This window comes from Dermochelys coriacea, chromosome 2, assembly GCF_009764565.3.
Source record: "Dermochelys coriacea isolate rDerCor1 chromosome 2, rDerCor1.pri.v4, whole genome shotgun sequence".
NCBI lineage: Eukaryota > Metazoa > Chordata > Testudines > Dermochelyidae > Dermochelys > Dermochelys coriacea.
This window is the reverse complement of record NC_050069.1, coordinates 3,552,404-3,575,592: the sequence shown is the minus strand read 5'-3', so window position 1 is coordinate 3,575,592 and position 23,189 is coordinate 3,552,404. Positions and strand designations below refer to the sequence as shown.

General features: G+C 46.3%; 1 protein-coding gene across 7 annotated transcripts in view; it reads right to left on the bottom strand.

The window, feature by feature from the left end:
• Window positions 1-23,189, bottom strand: part of PPP1R16A (protein phosphatase 1 regulatory subunit 16A) — an 80,462-nt gene that overhangs the window by 34,340 nt on the left and 22,933 nt on the right. The gene's annotated exons all lie outside the window — the stretch shown is intronic.

The window sequence follows — 23,189 nt, the reverse complement described above, 5'->3', positions numbered from 1 at the left end:
GATACTTTCTTGACACCTTAAATGACTGCTTCTTGGAGCAGCTAGTCCTGGAACCCACAAGAGGAGAGGCAATTCTTGATTTAGTCCTAAGTGGAGCCCAGGATCAGGTCCAAGAGGTGAATATAGCTGGACCCAACCCCTTGGTAATAGTGACCATAATATAATTCAATTTAACATCCCTGTGGCGGGGAGAACACCACAGCGGCCGAACACTGTAGCATTTAATTTCAGAAAGGGGAACTACACAAAAATGAGGTTAGTTAAACAGAAATTAAAAAGGTACAACAACAAAAGTAAAATCCCTACAAGCTGCATGGAAACTTTTTAAAGACACCATAATAGAGGCTCAACTTAAATGTTTACCCCAAATTAAAAAAAATAGAAAGAGAACCAAAAGAGTGCCACCGTGGCTAAACAACAAAGTAAGAGAAGCAGTGAAAGGTAAAAAGGCATCCTTTAAAAAGTGGAAGTTAAATCCTAATGAGGAAAATAGAAAGGAGCATAAAATCTGGCAAATGAAGTGTAAAAATATAATTAGGAAGGCCAAAAAAGAATTTGAAGAACAGCTCGCCGAAGACTCAAAAAGTAATAGCAAAAAAATTTTTAAGTACATCAGAAGCAGGAAGCCTGCTAAACAACCAGTGGGGCCGCTGAATGATCGAGATTCTAAAGGAGCTCTCAAGGACAATAAGGCCATTGAGGAGAAACTAAATGAATTCTTTGCATCCATCTTCACAGTTGAGGATGTGAGGGAGATTCCCAAACCTGAGCCATTGTTTTTAGGTGACAAATCTGAGGAACTGTCCCAGATTGAGGTGTCATTAGAGGAGGTTTTGGAACAAATTGATACACTAAACAGTAACAAGTCACCAGGACCAGATGGTATTCACCCAAGAGTTCTGAAGGAACTCAAATGTGAAATTGCAGGACTATTAACTGTAATCTGTAACCTATCATTTAAATCAGCTTCTGTACCAAATGACTAGAGGATAGCTAATGTGACACCAATTTTTAAAAAGGGCTCCAGAGATGATCCCAGTAATTACAGGCCGGTAAACCGGACTTAAGTATGGGGCAAACTGATTGAAACTATAGTCAAGAACAAAATTGTCAGATACATAGATGAATGTAATTTGTTGGGGAAGAGTCAACATAGTGTTTGTAAAGGGAAATCATGCCTCACCAATCTACTAGAATTCTTTGAGGTCAACAAGCATATGGACGAGGGGGATATAGTATACTTAGATTTTCAGATAAGTCCCAGGCAGACTGCAAAGAGCTACAAAAGGATCTCTCAAAACTGGGTGACTGGGCAACAAAATGGCACATGAAATTCAATGTTGATAAATGCAGAGTAATGCACATTGGAAAGCATAATCCCAACTATACATATAAAATGATGGGGTCTAAGTAAGCTGTTTCCACTCAAGAAAGAAATCTTGGAGTCATTGTGGATAGTTCTCTGAAAACATCCATTCAATGTGCAGCGGCAGTCAAAAAAGTGAACAGAATATTAGGAATTATTAAGAAAAGGATAGATGTAAAGACAGAAAATATCATATTGCCTCTATATAAATCCATGGTACGCCCACATCCTGAATACTGCGTGTAGATGTGGTCGCCCCATCTCAAAAAAGATATATTGCAATTGGAAAAGGTTTGGAAAAGGGCAACAAAAATGATTAGGGGTATGGAACGGCTGCCATATGAGAAGAGATTAATAAGACCAGGACTTTTCAGCTTGGAAAAGAGATGACTAAGGGGGGATATGATAGAGGTCTATAAAATCATGATGATGTGGAGAAAAATAAATAAGTGTTATTTACTCCTTCTCATAACACAAGAACTAGGGGTCACCAAATGAAATTAATAGGTAGCATGTTTAAAACAAACAAAAGGAAATATTTCTTCATACAACGCACAGTCAACTTGTGGAACTCCTTGCCAGAGGATGTTGTGAAGGCCAAGACTATAACAGGGTTCAAAAAAGAACTAGATACATTCATGGAGGATAGGTCCATCAATGGCTATTAGCCAGGATGGGCAGAGATTGTGTCCCTAGCCTCTGTTTGCCAGAAGCTGAGAATAGGCGACAAGGAATGAATCACTTGATGATTACCTGTTCTGTTCATTTGCCCTGGGGCACCTAGCATTGGACACTGTTGGAAGACAGGATACTGAGCTAGTTGGACCTTTGGTCTGACCTACTATGGCTGTTTTATGTTCTTATCTATTACAAGAACTCATAGACTGCCTTTCAAGTACCTTCAGGCATTTGCTCTCACCATCAGCATCAAGAAAATGGTTGTATTAAGACAGGGGGTTCCACAAGATCCTTCCAATTACCTTAAATGCAAAACCAGCTAGAAGTAATCCAAAAGTCCAGCTATTTAGGTTCTACAGTGACCACCAACCTCTCACTGGATGACGAACTAAATGTTCACATTGGAAAGGCTGCCACCACCTTTAGCAGATTAACTAAAAGAGGATAGAACAACTCAAAGCTGACCATCAAGACCAAAATGCTAGTGTACCAAGCCTGCAGCCTCAGCACTCTCGTGTATGGCGGGGAAACATGGACAACTTATGCTCATCAGGAGAAAAGGTAGAACAGTTTCCACCTACGTTGTTTACACTGCATACTTCCGACAGTGGTCAGTGCCAGGTGTCCCGGGGGAATGAACAGAACAGGTAATCATCAAGTGATTCATTCCTTGTTGCCCATTCCCAGCTTCTGGCAAACAAAGGCTAGGGACACCATCCCTGCCCATCCTGGCTAATAGCCATTGATGGACCTACCCTCCATGGATTTATTTAGTTCTTTTTTGAATTGACATAGTATTGTCCACATAGTACAGTATTCTTGCCTCAAGCGGTGACCTACAGCAGATATTTCATAGGAAAGGAAAGTGAAAATCCTCATGATCTACCCAATTGTACAATACTGGGGGGCGGGGTCTCTCCAGATCCCAATTAGTGCTCATTTAACATTCCAGAGCAGGAGGCCTGATAAGCCTACTATCAGAGCTTTGAACAAGGCCGATAATTAGCTATTTTGTTGACAAGTCATAAAGGAGTGTCAATGAAATTAGCAGTGCAAAGGTCAGAGATGGAACAGACACATTCATTTATCATGCCTGTTCCCTGCCACCTAATCAGAATCCCTCCAGAGCTCTGTCCAGTCCAAATCCAAGAGAAGGAGCTCTCACCACCTCCCTTGGAAGAGCCTCTTCCTAGTGGGAAGCTTTTACTGACAGTCAGCCTACATTTGAGTTTCCTTCAGTTATTCCTGATTGTCCAATGGCCCTTCCCCCATTAACCAGAACAGCTCCTCTCCTTCCATGGGAATTATAGCACTTCCCTGTCACCATCATTCCTCTCTGCATTCAGGTTCACACAAAGTCCCATCTCTTCTCCTTTAGTGTTTCTAAAGTCCCCTCTGCAGGGCACAACCTTCCTCATCTTGTGCCCCCAGCAACCTCCCTCCCTAAGGCTTCCACGCTGTACCACTACTCATCTCTACAATGGTGCTAGTTACTCCCATTTCAGGCCTAATTAATCAAACCCAAAGAAAACAGAACTGCAACATGACTGACCAGCACTCTTTGTAAATACAAGAGGATGCCAGCTAGCTATGCCCCAAGTATCTGAACCACCTTGAGCCACTAGCATCTCCTTTTCCAAGTACTCCCATTACCCAAATGGCTGTGGAGCTGCTCAAGCTGTTTGAATAATCAGGATGCTAAAGCAGTTTCCTCTTTCCTCGCTATTTTCTGCTATCTACCCCAACCCCTTATTACTGCTTCATCACGTGGGGTATTTTCTGAGCTTGGTTCTCAGTCTGTAGAGCAAAAGATCCCAGGATGGGACCCTTGTCTTCTTACTGGTCTGCAAAATACCAAACACACCAGTGCTGGTAGATAAATATTAACTAATCCTGATACAGCAGTTGTGTGTCTCCTCGTAGCCAGGCACTACAGATTTCATACTTTAACCTGACCTCAGTGCTATCCTCATTATTGATTCCTATTCTATAAGGTTTATTTCCACTTACAGCTCTCTGATTGATACTCAGTTGTAAGTAAAAAGGAATGGTTCCTTTACCACAGCTGGCAGGGAAGACCCAGGCAGAACTGCACTGACTTGGATAACTTATTTCCCTGTCTGGCTCTCCTCTGTTACAGAACCTACTTTATTCCATTCAAGGGAGGAATGGGGGGGGGGTTCAGTAGGCATCACGATTAGCATTATTGGCTCCCTAGGTGGAAGCCTCTACGTTACAAGAATGAATATGCTAGGGAGTGAACTCCCCTCTCAACCCCAAGATGACTCCACCACATCATGGAGGAGGCACACTGTACTACCAATGTGGAAGAGGTTTGCCCTGCTGCAACCACTGGTATAGGGAAGTCTTTGGTCTTCCACCAAGCGTGGAAACATCTGGCACAAACGTTAAAAGCAACTTGCCTAAAGCCATGCAGCATATCAATGGCAGAGCTGAAAAGAACCCAGAAGTGCTGGTTCAATCCAGAGCTAACTGCACTGTCCCTCCAGAGGTTTTGGGGGAGAATTCCTTTAAGGACAGGTAGGAGTGTCACAGCACTAATCTATCTTGTGACACACTGTCTGGTAAGAGCTGAGCCTTGGCTGCCAGTGGGATTGGGAGAGGAATCCCACAGGAATGAGATCTCCTGTTCCCTAAAAGAGAACACATCTCCTTGCTGCTTTGTGAAGCTAACCCAGGGACGGCCTGACGGAATGGTCATGCCATGAGGTACAGGTCTCTCACACTTCAGTACCAACTACTGAGAGTGGAAATTGCAGCACTCCTCAGAACAGAAAGTGCCGACATTCAGCGATCATTGTATCAAGGAGGAAGCTAATGCCTGCCAGAAACTTACACAATGCAACAAAAAGAACCAAGAGAAAATAAGCAAAGAATCCTGCCTGTGGAAACAGTAAACACCCATTCCCAGTGTTTGCATGCTAAGGGGAACCAGTAAATACAAACACAGCCTCCCACGGAGCTATTCTTTCAGGCTGAATGAATGGACACAAATCAGATGTCAAGAATTATAACATTCAAAAACCAGTTGGAGAACACTTCAATCTCTCTGGTCACTCGATCACAGACCTAAGAGTGGCTACACTTCAACAAAAAAGCTTCAAAAACAGACTCCAACGAGAGACTGCTGAATTGGAATTAATTTGCAAACTGGATACAATTAACTTAGGCTTGAATAGAGACTGGGAATGGATGAGTCATTACACAAAGTAAAACTATTTCCCCATGAAGAAAAGGAGTACTTGTGGCACCTTAGAGACTAACAAATTTATTAGAGCATAAGCTTTCGTGAGCTACAGCTCACTTCATCGGATGCATTTGGTGGAAAAAACAGAGTAGAGATTTATATACACACACACAGAGAACATGAAACAATGGGTTTATCATACACACTGTAAGGAGAGTGATCACTTAAGATAAGCCATCACCAACAGCAGGGGGGGGAAGGAGGAAAACCTTTCATGGTGACAAGCAGGTAGGCTAATTCCAGCAGTTAACAAGAATATCAGAGGAACAGTGGGGGGTGGGGTGGGAGGGAGAAATACCATGGGGAAATAGTTTTACTTTGCTTATGCTCTAATAAATTTGTTAGTCTCTAAGGTGCCACAAGTACTCCTTTTCTTTTTGAGAATACAGACTAACACGGCTGCTACTCTGAAACCTATTTCCCCATGGTATTTCTCCCTCCCCCCCCCCACCCCCACTGTTCCTCTGATATTCTTGTTAACTGCTGGAATTAGCCTACCTTGCTTGTCACCATGAAAGGTTTTCCTCCTTCCCCCGCCCCCCCCCCCCCCCGCTGCTGGTGATGGCTTATCTTAAGTGATCACTCTCCTTACAGTGTGTATGATAAACCCATTGTTTCATGTTCTCTGTGTGTGTGTATATAAATCTCTCCTCTGCTTTTTCCACCAAATGCATCCGATGAAGTGAGCTGTAGCTCACAAAAGCTTATGCTCTAATAAATTTGTTAGTCTCTAAGGTGCCACGGGTACTCCTATTCTTTCAGGCTGAAAGACATTAAAGGGTTTGCAGTGTCAGGGAGACAGCAGGTCAGACCTGGTGGAAATTGGGGATTTATAAAAAGGAGACCAAGTGAGTCAGGGGGGAAAGGAAACGAAGAACCCAGCAAAAGTCCTGTCTGAAATAAGCCAGTACATACAGTATCGATATCTGCAGCCACAGTACTGTCTCAGCCTGTAATCTTATTACACCGCACAAGATATTCAGGGTCAGGCCAGGTTAGCACATGTACAGGAGATCTTCAAGAGGAAAGGATTCTGGTAATTCAGTAGATAGCACTCCCATCTCCCCATTAGTACTGAAGTAGTGCTCAGTCCAGCACTAGGGGGCACTGTATGATAGATTTCAGAGTAGCAGCCGTGTTAGTCTGTATTCGCAAAAAGAAAAGGAGGACTTGTGGCACCTCAGAGACTAACAAATTTATTAGAGCATAAGCTTTCGTGAGCTACAGCTCACTTCATCAGATGCAGTGAGCTGTAGCTCACGAAAGCTTATGCTCTAATAAATTTGTTAGTCTCTAAGGTGCCGCAAGTACTCCTTTTCTTTGTATGATAGATGAGACATATGCAGGGCCCAATGCTTGTGGTTAAAGATCCCATGGACCTTTTCATAGAATATGTGCTGTCCCAGCTTGGCTTAACAGTGAAATCCTTGCTGATCTTAAACACAAACAAGAAGCTTACAAGAAGTGGAAGATTGGACAAATGACCAGGGAAGAGTATAAAAATATTGCTCGGGCACGCAGGAGTGAAATCAGAAAGGCCAAATCACACCTGGAGTTGCAGCTAGCAAGAGATGTTAAGAGTAACAAGAAGGGTTTCTTCAGGTATGTTAGCAACAAGAAGAAAGTCAAGGCAAGTGTGGGCCCCTTACTGAATGAGGGAGGCAACCTAGTGACAGAGGATGTGGAAAAAGCTAATGTACTCAATGCTTTTTTTTGCCTCTGTCTTCATGAACAAGGTCAGCACCCAGACTACAGCACAGCATGGGGAGGAGGTGACCAGCCCTCTGTGGAGAAAGAAGTGGTTTGGGACTATTTAGAAAAGCTGGATAAGCAAAAGTCCATGGGGCCAGATGCACTGCATCCGAGAGTGCTAAAGGAGTTGGCGGATGTGATTGCAGAGCCATTGGCCATTATCTTTGAAAACTCATGGCGATCGGGGGAAGTCCCGGACAACTGGAAAAAGGCGAATGTAGTGCCCATCTTTAAAAAAGGGAAGAAGGAGGATCCTGGGAACTACAGGCCAGTCAGCCTCACCTCAGTCCCTGGAAAAATCATGGAGCAGATCCTCAAGGAATCAATTCTGAAGAACTTAGAGGAGAGGAAAGTGATCAGGAACAATCAGCATGGATTCACCAAGGGCAAGTCATGCCTGACTAATCTAATTGCCTTCTACGATGAGATAACTGGCTCTGTGGATGAGGGGAAAGCAGTGGACTTGTTGTTCCTTGACTTTAGGAAAGCTTTTGACATGGTCTCCCACAGTATTCTTGCCAGGAAGTTAACGAAGTATGGGCTGGATGAATGGACTATAAGGTGGATAGAAAGGTGGCTAGATTGTCGGGCTCAATGGGTAGTGATGAATGGCTCCATGTCTGGTTGACAGCCGGTATCAAGTGGAGTGCCCCAAGGGTCGATCCTCAGGCCGGTTTTGTTCAATATCTTCATAAATGATCTGGAGGATGGTGTGGATTGCATCCTCAGCAAGTTTGCAGATGACACTAAACTGGGAGGAGAGGTAGATACGCTGGAGCATAGGGATAGGATACAGAGGGCCCTAGACAAATTCGAGGATTGGGCCAAAAGAAATCTGATGAGGTTCAACAAGGACAAGTGCAGAAAAGGACCTACACTTAGGATGGAAGAATCCCATGCATCTCTGTAGACTAGGAACCGAATGGCTCAGCAGCAGTTCTGTAGAAAAGGACCTGGGGTAACAGTGGACGAGAAGCTGGATGTGAGTCAACAGTGTGCCCTTGTTGCCAAGAAGGCCAATGGCATTTTGGGCTGTATAAGTAGGGGCATTGCCAGCAGATCAAGGGATGTTATCATTCCCCTCTATTTGACATTGATGAGGCCTCATCTGGAGTACTGTGTCCAGTTTTGGGCCCCACACTACAAGAAGGATGTGGAAAAATTGGAAAGAGTCCAGCGGAGGGCAACGGAAATGATTAGGGGACTGGAACACACGACTTATGAGGAGAGGCTGAGGGAACTGGGATTATTTAGTCTGCGGAAGAGAAGAATGAGGGGGGATTTGATAGCTGCTTTCAACTACCTGAAAGGGGGTTCCAAAGAGGATGGATCTAGACTGTTCTCAGTGGTTGCAGATGACAGAACAAGGAGTAATGGTCTCAAGTTGCAGTGGGGGAGGTTTAGGCTGGATATTAGGAAAAACTTTTTCACTAGGAGGGTGGTGAAACACTGAAATGCGTTACCTAGGGAGGTGGTGGAATCTCCTTCCTTAGAAATTTTTAAGGTCAGGCTTGACAAAGCCCTGGCTGGGATGATTTAGTTGGGGATTGGTCCTGCTTTGAGCAGGGGGTTGGACTAGATGACCTCCTGAGGTCCCTTCCAACCCTGATATTCTATGATTCTATGGTGTCTTGGCCAAATTCCGCAACTTAAGTGAGAAAAAAAATTGGGTTTGTGCCTTTTTTTTGATGGATAAAGAAGCACTGGTAGGTTTCTTCTCCAGAGGAGGCCACAAGGAGGGGGTGGGGATGGAGAAGTACCTGATAGTTGGAGAATTACTGAAGTGATGCGATCAAAGGACCACAAGAGGGAAATGTGACCAGGGGAGGCGGAAAAGGACTTTTGGTCAGACTGTTTACACCACCTACTGGACCACAATGAGTCAAAAGCACTTGGGAGGAAGGAAGCCTTTGCCAGGGGTTCAACATTCCCATGGCTTCAAGCAAGGTTCACATTGTGCATCCCTGGAGGCTGAGTTCTCCCGCAAAACCAGGGGAGCAGAGTTGATATTTCTGGGTTTAAAAATTGAAGATTTTTTTTTTTTTAAAAGAAGCACAAGGCTAATTACCTGCCTTTGGCAGGTCTCCTGTCATTTTTGTTGGATAAATTATTCTTCCATGTCCTAGTCTGTAGTGCAGTGGTGCTGTGTGCTGTTAAAGCAGTGGCATTTGGTCCACACAGATATGGATGCATTTCAGTGCTGGCCGAAGTAATCCTTGTATTATCATTTGTAGCACTTTAGGATCTATATAAATGCAAAGCTGGTCTTCAATTTTTAAGGGATTGTTTCCAGCCCTTGGGAATTTTGAGGCACTTCACCTCCATTTCTGTAATGAAGGCAAGAGAATTCTGCAGACTCCCTATCCTGGAGATCTGCACCATTTCAAGGTTAAATATTACAGTGTGGCGAGCACTGCTTGGCCCTGATGCAGTTCAGTGTGTCCAATGTCAACTGGTGTGGCACACCCACACACAGCACTCCCCCCCAACCATTGCGGAGCCTTTGCACTCCAGAATCTAGCTTTCATTTCCTGCACAGCCGCTCAGAAAAGAGGCATAGCAGCAGGTGTATGGCTGGCAGCAGAATAATGCACACACTTTGTTTCTATTATAAATTTATACACAGTAATAAATTAAGTTACTATTATAAAGTAATATGATCTTATCTTTTGTTTCCAGTGCTTTGGTTGGTACTTTGTGCTCCCGAGGCTTAAGTCCAATGAATGCTTACAGCTAGTTCCATCCTGGCTGAGGATCCACACATGGCTGCTCAGCAGAGCTGGCTGGAAGGGAGCTTGTGGCATCACGAATGGCAGCACCCTCAGCCTCCCACAGCTGGGGAGCAGTCTGCTCCCACATTCCATCCCAGCTCTATGGCTGTGGGTTTCCTGGCCCCCAAAGGCAGGAAGTCTGAATATGAATAACTTGTGATTTTTAGGAGAAACCACTGTGGGAAATCACCCCACTCCAGTTATGATTTTGCACTGAGTATATTTTACAGAACTGTTTAGCAAAATAAAAAATTTAAAGATTAAATATTTCTTCACTTCTACAAAAAATAAGAGACAACCCTGGCCTAATGGCCTCTGCATTCTCCAGTGTCCTAATCTGTATCACCTGATTGGAGCTCCTGCTGGGAAGTGTCACTACAAAAGCTGCTTCCATGAAATAGCAACAAGGATTACTGAGAACTGGCCCAAGCCTTCATTTTAAATCTGCTGCAAAACAGGCTGATTTACTATAAGAGTTTTGCTGTAAGACCACATCTCATCACCACCAAACACAGATTTTACATTATAACATCAGTTAGTATGAAAGTTTCATATTTGATATTTTTTTCTTAGAGTTTTTTAGATAGAGTTAGATGTAGATATTGTGCAAAGTTAAAATATTTTTAAAAACAGGAGATCTTAAAACAGAGTGAACAAAGCAGAGAAACACAGGGGGGGCTTTTCCAGAAAGCAATAGCAGCAGAGAAGAAAGTCTTTGCACCACCAGTGGCCCAAATGTGTTGAGGAAGTTGGTGCTAGATGAGCAGAAGGAGTGAGGGAAGAGAAGACGTAGAGACATAAGGCACAGACAGAAGGGCTGTGAGATCTACTGAATCATGTCTCAGAAGTACATTAAAGTGAATGGTATGATCAGGTTAAAAATCATATTTAAAAATAAATGAGTGTCCCTTGTGTTACCAGCCAGAGATCATTGAGACAAACAATTATCAATTCTCATAACTGGTACTAGAGCAGCACCAGGAGACCCAACCAAAATCAGGGCCCCACCATTCTATGCACTGTGCAGAAGATATCTAATAATAAAGGCTACGATTTTGTCACCAATATTTTTAGTGAAAATCATAGACAGGTCACAGGCAATAAAGAAAAATTCACTAGCCGTGACCTGTCCATGACTTTTACTAAAAATATCTGTGACAAAATGGGGATCAGTGGATCCCCACACCACCTGCAGCAGAACAGCTGAGAAGCGGCTGGAAGCTGTGGGGCCACCACTGCCTGCAGCAGCTGGAGGCTATGGGGAAACCCTATCACCTGCCATTCTGGGGATCCCCCGCTGCCCACGGGGGCTGAGAGCTCGGGGTTCCCCACTGCCCGCAGTGGCTGGGAGCTGTGTTGTTCTTCTGCCGCCCGCAGCTCTAGGGGCCCCTAATGCCGACCACTGCCGGGATCTTGGGGGTTCCCCCACTGCCCGCAGCGCCAGGGCACCCATCACCTGTGGGAGCTGTGATCTTCAGGGGATCCCCTGCTGCCTATGGCAGCCCGCAGAGCTCCTGGCCCCAGAAGGCGGTGGGGGACCCTGCAGCTCCCAACCACCGCAGGCTGAAGTCACGGAGGTCACTGGAAGTCACGGATTCCGTAATAAGTGTAATAACTTAGTCATAAGTGCCAGTCCCCACCCCAAAGAACTTACAAGCCAAATAGGCAAGACAGAAAAGTATGAGGGGGGGGGGAAAAAGTGAAAGCGACTTCCCCCAGATGGCACACCAAGTCAGTCACGACAACAGAACGCAGGTTTCCTGAGTTCCAATCTAGTGCCTTATACACGGGATAATGATGCCTCTTTATGCTGTTTGTTTACTTCCAGCATGTCACCCATTTTGGATAATTGAAATGTACTACCCAGTTTCCCTTTCAGGGTTCGCGTGCCCTAGAATACAGATGTTAATGTTTGGGTTGCACATGCAGCAGGGATACGTTTGACAAGAGGCTTTGCATTGGTGGTTTTTGCCTTTTTTTAATTAAAGGGATCATGGTAGCGTAGCTATTAGTCTCAGCTTTTGTAAAAGCTCATTTGTACCAAAACCTAAACTTGGGGGACAAATCTGATCTGACAGCAGGTCATGAAAACCCAGAGAGGATCATATTGAACTGGATTATGGAATTACTGTCACCCATTAGATTCTTCAATTCCGATCACAGCCTATTTTGGATTCTTTCATTTCCAAAATTGGTACCGAATGGACCATATGGATGGAAACAAAAATGTCAGATACAGGGCACATTTATTGTATATTGCATATATTCTTAAATATATAGTGCAAGAATATGTACAGTATGCGCCAATACTATTACTGCACTTTTGTTTTAAATATTGTTTTAATTTTCGACATACATAGCTTTAGTTTCGATGCTATTTTGAAGAGGTCATTACTTCATTCAACAGATGGAAGAGGGACCATTATGATGCCATGAAAGATTTAGACTGGGGTTCGCAATGAGGTCAGAGGGAGTTGGGTGCCAAACTTTCTGACCACGTCTACATTAGAAAGGGTTTGCTGGCATAGCTATAGTGGCAAATCCTCCTATAGTGGAGACACAGCTGATACCAGAAAGAGTTCTTTTGCCAGCATAGCTTATACCAGTTCCCCAAGCAAAATAAGGTATACTGGGGAAAGGGCCTTTTCAACTGGATAAATACTTCTACACTAGGACTAGCCTACCTAGCTATGCTACCAAGCAAAACTTTTATGTGTAGATGACCAGGTCTCACCGACTTTCAAGAACTTAAAATCTAAGCCAGATGCTCTCAAAGTGCCGAGTTTCATAGTCATGGAGTTGTGGAGTCACTATGGCCCTGGATGAGATAAACGGGGCAGGTGATACCTCTCAGAGTTATTGTTCCAGACTCTGCAGCCACAGGCAGATGACATTACATCAAGTTTACACTTGGGTCATATTTTTTCCATAACCCTCAGGAGTGGACAATTTTTTTAAATGACTCTTCAGAGTCTGGAGCACAATTCTACTGCACCAGGGTGAATTCCAAAACAAATTCAGTGACCATGGAATTGCAGATTACACAGGGCCCTGCACAGAGCTACCGTGACTACTAAATAAGTATGAACCCTTGTGATGTATGAATATAAACCATGGTTAGAGATGACCACATTTCCTATTTATTATTTGTATTAGGTAGTCTGGGTCCCACTGTGCCAGGCTCTGTACAGACATATAGACAAAAATGATCCCTGCCCCAAAAGCTGACAATCTAGAGACAAAACGCAACTGGTGGGTGAAACAAGCCAGCAAGGAGGCAGGAAGAAGTTACAATTATACAAACTTGTGCACAAGCTGTAAGTATTTTTTGTGCGTAGTTTTGAGTAGCAGCAGTAGTCTCCGCTCAGCTGTCTAGAACTGCTTACAAGCTCATTCTAAAGCAAGCGTGCAGAGAGGGCCTTTGGTCATTAGAAACCCATACAAATACGCAGTAAGACAGCACATGTCTGTCTCTAGCGTTCTCCCCCTCTCCTCCACAAATCAGCTACAGGTTGGGTTTCGAATTTTCTCCTTCAGACCCTTTTGTTTCCGCCTCTTCTCCACCTGATCCTTGGGCCTACATTTCTAACTCTCCTTTCGATCCCACTCTCTCCACATTTTTAGGGTGACAAAGAAAGAAGGTTGATGCGCTTCCAAGGTCCTCCCTATTTTCTCCTTTTACCCCATCCAGGTCCCACAAGCAAGTCTCCTCCCTCAGAGAGGATGGATGGATTTAGCTACTGTTGCTGTTCTGTCAGAGAGACAGAGGAAGTCCTAAACAGGACATAAGAGGTAAGTATCCTTCTCATGGGGCAGAGTGGTTTACCAGGCCTTGCCAGCACAGGAAGTGAAGGACCCAGCTCAGTCCACAAAATCTGCCACTAGACTCTTCTGCTTGGGTGCCCTGTGCCCACTCTCCCTCAGCTCTTCATTCCCCCTTCTGTTAGTTACCTCTTATTCCCCATCTCCTCTCTGTCCCAAGTATAAATCCCACAAAGGAATTTTCCTTTAAAGGATTTTACACCCAGGATTTTACACTCTTTACACCCACATTTCTTACAACATAAGAAATTACTGGGAGTATTAACAGCCACCAAGGCTTTATCAACACATACATTCACCAGGCTAGGCTGCTCTGAGAGACACCTTCATTCCAGTCTGTCCTACAAACATGTTTCCTCACGGTCCACAAAAAGTGAGATAATTTATTTTTTTTTAAATAAATTGTGATTACTACATCATCCCTATCTCTGGATTTTCCAGTAGGCCCCATCCTTTGAGTCTCTCACACTGAGCTCTCAGAGGCAAGGACTGGCTATTTTTGGATCTTGCACAGCAGTGACCATATTGTGCATGCTAAACAAATAATCACCAGATCAAACCTTATACATCTTGCCCATCACTCCAACATCCTCCTCAAATGCCCATCAGAGCAAATGAGCTTTATAGAGTGTTAACGAACTCAGGCTATATGGGTCCCAAGCAGGAGCCAGTTCCAGAGTCAAGTCCCTTCTGGGGAACGTCTTGCCAGTCCCCTCCCATCTAAACTGGTTATATCATGCAGGGAGAGAGGTTGCCGTTCAGGTCAATGCATCCCAAACCACTTAGGGCATTCACAGCTTAACACAGCACTTTGATCTCCACTCGGAGGCTTACCGGCACCTGGGACTGAGTCCAGGGCACAATATAATAAGCAAAGCACCAAATTCTACAATAGTTTCAGTTTCTGAACAACATCATACAATGCCATTATAGCAATCTAATCGAGGTGACAAATGCTTGGATAACTGAAGCAAAGCCCATACTGGAAAGGACAAGGTACACTCTTGTAGTGAAGCAGAGATGGAAAGTTTGCACAGTGATCGATGCATCAGCGGTCAATTTAGCGGGTTTAGTGAAGACCCGCTAAATCGACCGCAGATCGCTCTCCCATCGACTCCTGTACTCCACCGGATCGAGAAGAGTAAGGGGAGTAAATGGAAGAGTGTACCCCATTGACATCGCGCAGTGTGGACCCCGCGGTAAGTAGATCTAAGCTACATTGATTTGAGTTACACTATTCACGTAACTCAAATTACGTAGCTTAGATCAAATTTCTCCTGTAGTGTAGACAAGGCCTAAGAGTAACATAGGACCTCACACCACCTAGGCTGACACCCTCGCCTCTCTGATAATGGGAATTTTGTCACTGACTTCAGTGAGGCCAGAATTTCACTCCCAGATTGCAAAATTCTGAGCAACATCAGAGCAACAAAATGATGGTCTCACACTCCGTCAGACAGGGGCACCAACATAATTTGGACTGAGCCTCAGCCAAGCTCCAACTCGTATAGATACTGGGCCAGGTCAGTGGTGATGAAACAGAGCTAGATGCCAGCATATTGACTACACCCCTCCCTACCTTCCCAATGGCCTGATATATATCAGGAACAGGAGGGGATAAAATAGGCCCTTAAGATAACCTCCAGAGAGGGTTCTTAGGGGCAGAGGAACAATTACCAAACACTATCCTGCGGCAACCGCAGACAGATAATAGAACTGAGGAGGGTATACGGAGCCTTTCCTCTCAAACAGGGCTCAGGTCAGTAATGGGCAAGAGCCGTTGCCCAGTCAGATGGCAATTTAGTGACCTGAGTAAAATGGTGGATCTCAGTCCAGTCCTGGGGGGAGAGAGGCGAAGGTCTGAGCAGGCCACAGAGAGGGTTGCCAATTTTGGTTGGATTTATTCCTGTAGGTTTCATCACATGACATCATCTTTAATTTAAGATTAATCTTTAATTCCTGGGGTCTCCAGGACAATCCTGGATGGTTGGCAACCCTACACAGAGACCAAGCCAGTAGAGGTCAGCCCTCCAGCCGGCAGGGCGATGTAGCGAAGCTACACCTATTATATGGACAGAGAGCATCAGCCTCCAGGCTAACTGAGCCAGCAGTTTTCCTCCATGTGAAGTTTAATGCAAAAAGCCACAAAGCCCCTTTTCTGTTCCTTCACTAGAGCCCGTAACCGAGTCCTCAAGAGATTCAGCTGGTTAACATCATTTCTATTTTTAGCCAGTCTGCCTTTTCATTTGAGGTCCATACTGTGTCATTATCTAGTCAGGCCAGAGGGAGGGGTAGGGGCAGACAGTGTATCCCCTCTTTCACTTAGAATCTGTGCTGGGAGAGGAGGGGGGGAAAAAAGGCTGTTGTAAATTGCTTAATCCAAATGGAGAGTAAGAGCATTAAGAAGGAATCCATTTATCCACTTGTCAATAGCAAGTAGAAAAGAGTTCCTGACAAGCACGGTGAGATGACTACGCCATCCATTTCCTGTTTCTAGCCCTTGTAGTTGTGAAGGGAACCTCCCAAATCTGACCTGATGCAGTGTTGTCTTTCTGAGTCTGCAAACAGCTCCAGGGCCTCCGATGCTGCTCAGATCTTTCCCAAGCACAGAGAGAATTAAGAAATTAACATGAGGCAGAATCTGTGGGCAGCAGTGAAAGTGACAAAGACTCACAGCACATTCACTCTGCTGTTGCTTCATAGAATCATAGAATCATAGAATCATAGAATCATAGAATCATAGAATATCAGGGTTGGAAGGGACCCCAGAAGGTCATCTAGTCCAACCCCCTGCTCAAAGCAGGACCAAGTCCCAGTTAAATCATCCCAGCTAGGGCTTTGTCAAGCCTGACCTTAAAAACCTCTAAGGAAGGAGATTCTACCACCTCCCTAGGTAACGCATTCCAGTGTTTCACCACCCTATTAGTGAAAAAGTTTTTCCTAATATCCAATCTAAACCTCCCCCATTGCAACTTGAGACCATTACTCCTCGTTCTGTCATCTGCTACCATTGAGAACAGTCTAGAGCCATCCTCTTTGAAACCCCCTTTCAGGTAGTTGAAAGCAGCTATCAAATCCCCCCTCATTCTTCTCTTCTGCAGACTAAACAATCCCAGCTCCCTCAGCCTCTCCTCATAAGTCATGTGCTCTAGACCCCTAATCATTTTCGTTGCCCTTCGTTGTACTCTTTCCAATTTATCCACATCCTTCCTGTAGTGTGGGGCCCAAAACTGGACACAGTACTCCAGATGAGGCCTCACCAGTGTCGAATAGAGGGGAACGATCACGTCCCTCGATCTGCTCGCTATGCCCCTACTTATACAACCCAAAATGCCATTGGCCTTCTTGGCAACAAGGGCACACTGCTGACTCATATCCAGCTTCTCGTCCACTGTCACCCCTAGGTCCTTTTCCGCAGAACTGCTGCCGAGCCATTCGGTCCCTAGTCTGTAGCGGTGCATTGGATTCTTCCATCCTAAGTGCAGGACCCTGCATTTATCCTTATTGAACCTCATTAGATTTCTTTTGGCCCAATCCTCCAATTTGTCTAGGTCCTTCTGTATCCTATCCCTCCCCTCCAGCGTATCTACCACTCCTCCCAGTTTGGTATCATCCGCAAATTTGCTGAGAGTGCAATCCACACCATCCTCCAGATCATTTATGAAGATATTGAACAAAACGGGCCCCAGGACCGACCCCTGGGGCACTCCACTTGACACCGGCTGCCAACTAGACATGGAGCCATTGATCACTACCCGTTGAGCCCGACAATCTAGCCAGCTTTCTACCCACCTTATAGTGCATTCATCCAGCCCATACTTCCTTAACTTGCTGACAAGAATGCTGTGGGAGACCGTGTCAAAAGCTTTGCTAAAGTCAAGAAACAATACATCCACTGCTTTCCCTTCATCCACAGAACCAGTAATCTCATCATAAAAGGCGATTAGATTAGTCAGGCATGACCTTCCCTTGGTGAATCCATGCTGACTGTTCCTGATCACTTTCCTCTCCTCTAAGTGCTTCAGGATTGATTCTTTGAGGACCTGCTCCATGATTTTTCCAGGGACTGAGGTTAGGCTGACCGGCCTGTAGTTCCCAGGATCCTCCTTCTTCCCTTTTTTAAAGATGGGCACTACATTAGCCTTTTTCCAGTCATCCGGGACTTCCCCCGTTCGCCACGAGTTTTCAAAGATAATGGCCAAGGGCTCTGCAATCACAGCCGCCAATTCCTTCAGCACTCTCGGATGCAATTCGTCCGGCCCCATGGACTTGTGCACGTCCAGCTTTTCTAAATAGTCCCTAACCACCTCTATCTCTACAGAGGGCTGGCCATCTCTTCCCCATTTTGTGTTGCCCAGCACAGCAGTCTGGGAGCTGACCTTGTTAGTGAAAACAGAGGCAAAAAAAGCATTGAGTACATTAGCTTTTTCCACATCCTCTGTCACTAGCTTGCCTCCCTCATTCAGTAAGGGGCCCACACTTTCCTTGGCTTTCTTCTTGTTGCCAACATACCTGAAGAAACCCTTCTTGTTACTCTTGACATCTCTTGCTAGCTGCAGCTCCAGGTGCGATTTGGCCCTCCTGATATCTTTCCTACATGCCCGAGCAATATTTTTATACTCTTCCCTGGTCATATGTCCAACCTTCCACTTCTTGTAAGCTTCTTTTTTATGTTTAAGATCCGCTAGGATTTCACCATTAAGCCAAGCTGGTCGCCTGCCATATTTACTATTCTTTCGACTCATCGGGATGGTTTGTCCCTGTAACCTCAACAGGGATTCCTTGAAATACAGCCAGCTCTCCTGGACTCCCTTCCCTTTCATGTTAGTCCCCCAGGGGATCCTGGCCATCTGTTCCCTGAGGGAGTCAAAGTCTGCTTTCCTGAAGTCCAGGGTCCATATCCTGCTGCTTACCTTTCTTCCCTGCGTCAGGATCCTGAACTCAACCAACTCATGGTCACTGCCTCCCAGATTCCCATCCACTTTTGCTTCCCCCACTAATTCTACCCGGTTTGTGAGCAGCAGGTCAAGAAAAGCGCTCCCCCTAGTTGGCTCCCCTAGCACTTGCACCAGGAAATTGTCCCCTACGCTTTCCAAAAACTTCCTGGATTGTCTATGCACCGCTGTATTGCTCTCCCAGCAGATATCAGGAAAATTAAAGTCACCCATGAGGATCAGGGCATGCGATCTAGTAGCTTCCGTGAGTTGCCGGAAGAAAGCCTCATCCACCTCATCCCCCTGGTCCGGTGGTCTATAGCAGACTCCCACCATGACATCACTCTTGTTGCACACACTTCTAAACTTAATCCAGTTTATTCATTGGTAATCCTTCAATAACCAATGAACAGCAGTAAAAGCAGGAACTGAGGAGGACCCAGTGGTGAGCTGGAGCCGGTTCACACCGGTTCTCGCGAACCAGTTGTTAAATTTTGAAGCTGGTTTAGAACCGGTTGTTAAAGGGGTGGGCAAACTTCAGCCTGTCCGGCCCACCTGAGCTCTCAGCTGTGGAGGCTCCCCTGAGAATCCCCTTTTAATTTTTACTCACTCGGCGGCGCTCCAGGTCTTCGGCGGCACTTTGGCAGCGGGTCCTTCAGTGCTGCCAAAGACCCAGAGCGAGTGAAGGACCTGCCACCGAGGTGCCACCGAAGACCCAGAGCAACTGAAGGAATTGGTTCTTCAGCTTTTGCCAGCTCACCACTGGGAGGACCCCTCTGTCAACCCCAGAAATAAAGGAGGCTGGGAGAGGAATATGGTAGGTAGCGAAGAGGCAACTCCCAGGAAACCACCTCTAACCATGAGGAGAAGGGGGAAAGGGTAAGCTCCTTCACCCTTTCAAAAGCCAGAAATAGGCAAGGGGAATGCTTCTAATGAACAGAAGCCTGCTAGCCAGAGGCTGATACAAGAAACAGAGGAGGGTCCCAGGAGCTGCTCCCTTCATCATTCTCAGCAGCTGGGGTGACAGGCTTCTTAGCAGGGCATTGCTTCAGGATTTGATGGGTTGAAACACTCCTTTCACAGCTGTTGCTAAATGAAAGCTGTATGTTTCTAGTCATGTGATTCACCAATCTCATCTGTACAGCTGAATAATTTACATAGCCACTAAAGGAAAGGACCTGTCACCTGTGACTAGTGCAAATTGCACCCTGGATTAATCCTCAGGCTACAGGTGGTCTAATAAACCCTCCATTAGGCAAGCAGTTTGTACATTTTTGTATTCACTGGTGATGATAAAGATACTTAGTTAATTATAGGTCACTGTTAAGTCAATACTCCTTTTAACACCATTAGCTCATCTTCACCTGACGACTTAATGTCCAGCAGAGAATAATAAAGCAATGTAATCATTGTAGTTTGCAAAGGTTTGCTATTCATTTTCTCATGTCATTTCACTAATGCTGAATAGACTCTCAATACTGTATAGAGCTCAAGCAGCTACCCATTATCTAATGGCTCCGTTACCCACGAGAGCCATCAAGATTTTGTTAGAACTCTAGTCAAAAAGTTCTCAGAAAACTAAAATTAACCTGAACTGTGAGATTCTACAGAAATTAGTTTTAAAAAAGGCAAATCAAAGTATGTGATTTACAGAATGTAATTCTGGTGTGTCTGTGGCAGCAGCTGAAAACAGCTCCTTGACCCAGTTTCTCTTTCTAAACCGGGGGTCGGCAGCCTCTCAGAAGCAGGGTGCCGAGTCTTCATTTATTCACTTTCATGTAAGGTTTCGCGTGCCAGTGATACATTTTAAAGTTTTTAGAAGATCTCTTTCTGTAAGTCTCTATATTATTATAACTAAACTATTGTCGTATGTAAACAAGGTTTTCAAAATGTATAAGCAGCTTCATTTAAAATTAAATTAAAAAGCTGATCGTATGCCGCTGGCCCGCTCTGCCCGCTGCCGACCTGGGGTTCCATTCACCTAGGCTGGCAGCAGGCTGAGCAGGGCCTGCGGCTGGGACCCCGGCTGGCAAGGGACCGGCAGCCAGAACCCCAGACTGGCAGCAGGCTGAGCGGGGCCAGCGGCCAGGACCCCAGACCAGCAGTGGGCTGAGCAGCTCAGCCCGCTGCCACTCAGCCCACTGCCGGTTTGGGATGCCGTCCACCGGCTCCTGCCAGCCAGGGTCCCGGCTGCCGGCCCCGCTCAGCTGCTGCTGGTCTGGGATCCTGGCCCTGCCCACATAGAGTAGGTACCTACCTTCTCCCTGGTTCTAGCTCGTTCTCTTCCTTTCTCTCTGCACTGAGCTGAGGGTGGGAGTGCACTGAGCACAGGGCTGGGGGTGAAAAGCAGGCTGGGGGTTGGGGTGTAGGGTCTGGCCAGGAGCTAGAATGAGGGAGGGGACTCAGGGTTGGGGCAGGAGGTTTGGGTGTGGAGTGCTTACCTGGGAAACTCCCATTTGGTGCGAGGGGTGCAGGTGGGAATGTGGGGGGTGCAAGAGTCAGGGCATGGGGTGTGGGAGGGCTGGGTGTGTGTGAGGAGGGTGTAGGAGTCAGGGCAGAGGGCTGTGGGCATGTGTGGGGGTGCTGGAGTCAGGGCTGGGGTTGTAGGGGGGTGCAGGGGTCAGGGCAGAGGGTTGGGGTGTGTGGGCTAGGGTTGTGGGGTGCTCCCAGCCCCCTGCCCAGAGCAGCTCATGGCAGGGACCTGGAGGGGATATGCCCTGATTCCACCTCCCTTCCCCATGGCCCCGTCCCCAACTCTTCTCTGACTCTGCCTCCTCCCCGGAGCAGTGAGCGCGCTGTGGCTCCGCTTCTCCCCCTCTTCTCAAGGGCCATCAGCTGATCGGCAGCAGGGAGGGAGAGAAGGAGGGGCAGGAGCCCAGTAGGCTGGGGGAAGAGGCGGAGGAAGGGGGAGTTTGCTTGCCCTGCAGCAGCAGCCGGCAGGACCAAGCTTCTTCACCCTGCCCCCGCGAAGCGGGGGGGCGGAGAAGAGCAGGCCGGGGTGGGCAGGATTTTTCATGGCATGCTACTGCTTGCCAGGGTCCCGGCTGGGTTTGGCAGCGGACTAAGCAGGGCCGGTGGCCGGGACCCGGCAGGCAGCAGAGTGCCATTAAAAATTTGCTCGCGTGCCATCTTTGGCACACGTGCCATAGGTTGCCGATCCCTGTTCTAAACCTCAACCCGCTGGGCTTCTCTCTCACCAGGCCCGTGTTAAATATTGGTAAGACTTGCAACACTACCTGCCCTTTAACCATGATCACACAACTGCAAGAGACAGATGAGCTTTGCCTCATTAAATCCAGCTGCTTCCTGGCACCAAACCACCTTGTTAAGTCAAATTCTGTAACTACTTGTGCCTTTTGCATAGGTGCCCTTTGCTCTGTATATGGAAGAGACACTAGAGGGAAAGCCCTCCAGAAGGGGGTGGAGCAGATATGACTTAATAAATCAGAGAAGTTAGAGACTGAAGAGACCTATGACCTCTTCCCCGTCCCCCCCGCCCTTTGCCCCCTTCTCTGCAACTTCTCCCAGTCATGTCTCTCCTTTGGTGCATCAAGGCTATAAATTGAATGTCGAAAAAATCACAAGCAAATTTCACCTTGTGGCCTGTGACACAGGTTCTTCACAGTACCAGGAAACAAAGCCGGGGTCTCCCCAGCTCTCCTCTGGACCTGACTTTTCCCTTGCAGGCTATGCACCACTGACTGACACCCACTACGGATTTTAGCTCTGTTTTGCAGACTGCAGGACACCGTATGAGAAAAGGGAGCCTCAGGGGATCAACAACTTGGGGCAAGGATTTGGGGTAACAAAGTGCAGCCCCCTCAGAAGTAATGTCAGGCAGCTACGCATTTGGTACCGTGACTCCTGTTAAGAATGGAGACCATACTCCTCTGCCATTCCTTTCTAGCGCCTCCTGCTAGCCAGAACCGATACTGGAGTAGCTGTGCAGGTGTTTCAGTGTTCTGGATTTGCCACCATTTTAAAACAAAATGGGGAGGGAGCCTGAGGTAAACCCAGAAGAGCTAGAAATGCTGGAGGGGTGAGAGGGACCTGTGACATCGGGTGCTTTCTGGTGTAGCCACTTTTCCCCTTGATGCCATTCAGACGGGCCAAAGGCACTCAGGCTCATTCCCCACAGGCCCCTCTGCTCTCACGGAGCTCAATGGCAGTCGAGGGCACGCAGTGAGTCATAGGACAGTGCCCGGGCAGCAGTGATTTCATACAAGGGATTAGTGTAAACAGAACAACGTGTTCTGTAGGTACACTGAAAGCAGACTGCTCTCACAGAACCATCGCCTTTCAGCACACTCACCGTCATTTCTTTATCGTTTGTATTATATAAATAAAGTCTGATGGTGTCCAAATGCCACCTTTCCAGAGGGGCAAGAGGTTTGCACATCCTGGGTTGTTTGCCTCCCTTCCCCCCAAGAAGAATTACCCTATCCCACAAAGTGGGGAAAGGTGAATGTGGCCCCACAGCAGATCGTGGGTACCCAGAACCGGTCGTGTTATCAAAGACAATAAGCATACAGGGATGAGCAGCATTATCTACATCCTCTATGGAAGCGGGAAATGGGATTCCCCTGCAACAAGAAAAG